General features: G+C 37.0%; 1 pseudogene; it reads right to left on the minus strand.

Moving 5' to 3' along the window:
• Positions 1-720: 720 nt before the first annotated feature.
• LOC135208996 (uncharacterized) lies at positions 721-3,054 on the minus strand (annotated as a pseudogene).
• Between the last annotated feature and the right edge of the window lie 471 nt (positions 3,055-3,525).

A 3,525-nucleotide genomic window follows, 5' to 3' on the forward strand; every position in this document is an offset into this window, starting at 1 on the left:
AAATTGAAATTATATATCTGTGGGTTGCTCATGTGAACAAGACGGTGTGGTGGCATAAAGTCAGCTTCATCTACCAGTAACACCATTAACCCCATTAATTAACCCAAAAAGTGAGAGGGTAACAGGTAGATCTTTTCCATCGTTTTCTCTCCTTACCTGCTTCACCTTGTCTCATTGTCTTCCCTTCACTTAGCTGAGCAACTGGCTCTGTTCTTTTCTTTATTTCATGGAGGATTTTTCTGGGCTTTCATCACAACCAATCTATTTTTGTTTGTTTGTAAGTCGTCTTCAGGCTAGCGATTACATCTTTTGTGTTCCAGAATTTCCTGTCCTTTTCTTTATTATCACATAATTAGCCTCTTTTGAAAAGGCATCCTTGGCATTGTTTGAGAAAAGTAAACTAATGTATCTTTCTTGCAAAGACCGAACTTGATTTGGCTAATCGTCTTGAATCACTCTATTCAACATAATAATGACCTCTCTTGCCACAAAGGCAATTGACATTTATGCAATTTCTCGTTACATTCCCCTGCACTAGGTACCTTCTTTCGTCTCAAAAGTTTTAAAGGTTACACATTCACATTCTATGGTTCTTCTAATTTTCAGAAACAAGTACCTACTGAAATAGGATACCAAAATTCTATGGTTTTTAACGAGATAGTAATTTTTACTTAGATGCTTGAAGGTATCTTGTCAATATGCCATTTTCATAGACTCAAACGAGGGTCTAGCTTTTAATAAAGGTTGTACCACAGTGATAGACGACTTTGTTACAGAACAGTGAAAACAGGTGCTGAACAATAACAGCAGATCTCAATTTAAGAAATAAATAATTGTTTATTAATGCATCAAGACACTTTGTTTCTCTTAAGCAGAATAAATATGATTCAATTAGCTCTTCATCAAAAAGTTCTATTTGTGTATGGCATATACTCTGAAAGTTATATTGTCAAGAGATAGAGGATGACAGGATTCAATCATCTCAGCAGCGGATGGGCGTCATTAAGCGAGAAGAAATGTCTGATGTAATGAAGCCCTAGTTGACACTGCCTGATTGTCCTGAAAGCCCTCTCGTCCCTTAAGGTTCTGCCAGCTCCTTTGTAGACTTTTCCCATCAGATTTCTGAGGTTAGTTTCCCTCACAGGTACCCGGCACTGTTTCAGCCCCCAGATGATGCCACTGACGAGGGCCTCCAGCTGGCGGTAGATTTCGTTCACGTGAGGCTGGAATGAGTCCTCGTGGAGAGACTGGTCGAGAAACAGGATTTCCAGGGCATAGGCGTACTGCTGTGAGTACTCCAAGATTTCAGCCATCAGCTGCTCCGCGTGACTCAGTTGTAGGGACAATGTAAGGAGGAAGTGGAACCACGGGCAGGACACGAGAGCACTCGTCCGATTCATCGCAAACGAGGAGGAAGTCGATATCTTGACTGACGTCCAGGGTGATATTGGCATTATCCCATCCCATATCGAACTTGTGCCAAGACTGTTTTAAAATCAAAATGGAATAGCAAGAATTAAGGTTAATCCTAATTTTGCAATATGTTTAGAGCATTAGATAATAAAATCTTCATTCATCTGAAATATGAACCAGTAAAGAGTTCAGTGAAACATATATATGTAAAAAGTATAAAGGTAAAACGCTGAAAATCTACATTGGGTAGAGAAAGATCTAGAAGGTAGAGGCATGTCTTTCGAAAGTGAATAGTAGTAGGTATACCCCACTTTAGAAAATATTAATCATAAAGAATGCAAATGCAGGACGTGAAATAATGCTTCCCCCCTCTCCTGAGTCTCATTGGTTTCTACTGCAGGTGTAAAATCTAGCTCAACTGAAGAAAAACAGCGATAAAATTTGATATTAAAAGTTTTTTTTTCAATTTAAATACCACATCAACAGAATAACATCGTTATTGGTTCATTTACTTATGTGGAGGCTTATCGCCTTCGTCTTTATAAAGTTGTACTTTACTTATACTCACAAAGTTTCTCTTGAAGTGATCTATGGCAGCCAATGTAAGATTTGTTTGCAAAGAAACATAAGCCTGAAGTTGTTGGTTGCATCCCATCGTTTGAGGCTCAACCTGGTGCTGCCACCTGACGGGAGCGTCGCAATTGACCACATCGGCAACAACGAGCAGCCCCACAGTCACCAGGCACAAGCGTCGCAAACTTGCTTCTGTGAATAATATGGAGAAAAAATCAGAAATATTGTTTTCAAAAGGCAATAAAATGAAAGAATTGGAGACGTTCAACTGAAGAACTTTTGTAAAGGCAAGGGCATCATCCCTGCAATGGGACTAGGAATTACTTAATTAATATTATTTAGAGCTTAAGCATTTATGAAATATATATAACTTCTGCAATAAAATAAACTAATCAGATGAGGGGAGAATGAAGAGATGGCTAGGCAGAACACAAAGAGAAATATCAAAGGCAAAGTGAGAAAACGGATGTATAGACCCATCTGCATGATATTGCATTGATTTTTGGGAAATGCAGTGTATACTACTTGAGTGTGAAAGGAGAAGAGTACTGAAGGTTATTCGTAGTTAAAAGAAAAGAATGCATGAATTGTATTCTTGACGGATAAATCTGTCAAGATTTTAAGTAACAACACGTGCATGTAATGTACAATCAAGGTATGAGCTTGTTCGTAGGTGTATATATATATATATATATATATATATATATATATATATATATATATATATATATATATATATATATATATATATAGTATATATATATAGTATATATATATATATATATATATATATATATATATATATATATACACATATACATATATAAATATATATATAAAAATGTTTGAAATCTTACCCATTTTGCTGAGATGACCAGTCGTACAGTTTTCAGGTTCTAACACTTGACGGATATTGCAACCTATCCAGAGAATATATTTTCTTCGCTGAATCTTTCTTGCGTCTAAACGGGGAAGTAAAACGTATTGAGAAAAGAGCGAGGAAACGTCCAAAGCTTCGAACAACCGTCAGTGAATCACAAGGCGTTTGTGTCAAATCGGAGATCAGATGGTGTTTGTGTCGAGTGCTGTCGGATTCCTTATTTATATCGGCTGAGAGGCGCCTCATCCTAGATAGGGACGGTACTTCAGATCTCGACGGTGATTGGTTGTACCGTTTTAGAACAAAAAATGCAGATAAACGTTTCGATCGATTAATTAATCAACAATAATCCTGAAGTACCGATTCGTTAGCTACAAGTGGGCGACATGTTCATCTTTTCTTTTTTCATAGGAATCTTTGCTTTGCGTTTTGTAGGTAATGGCATAAGTGCGCTGAAGTAATCAAATGGCCCTTTTAAAACGAGAAAAATAACCTGGATTCAAGAAATGACAAGGGCATCTGCAGCAAAGGGAACTGTTTTTGAATGAATTCTGTAATTTTTCTTCAGTTTAATTCGAAATTCATGCGCATCCATTCTGAACAAGCCAAACACGTATAATTCAAAAGGACAATCAGCTGCTGATTATCCTTCTACAGAA

Source organism: Macrobrachium nipponense, chromosome 37 (assembly GCF_015104395.2).
Source record: "Macrobrachium nipponense isolate FS-2020 chromosome 37, ASM1510439v2, whole genome shotgun sequence".
In the NCBI taxonomy this organism is placed as follows: Eukaryota; Metazoa; Arthropoda; class Malacostraca; order Decapoda; family Palaemonidae; genus Macrobrachium; species Macrobrachium nipponense.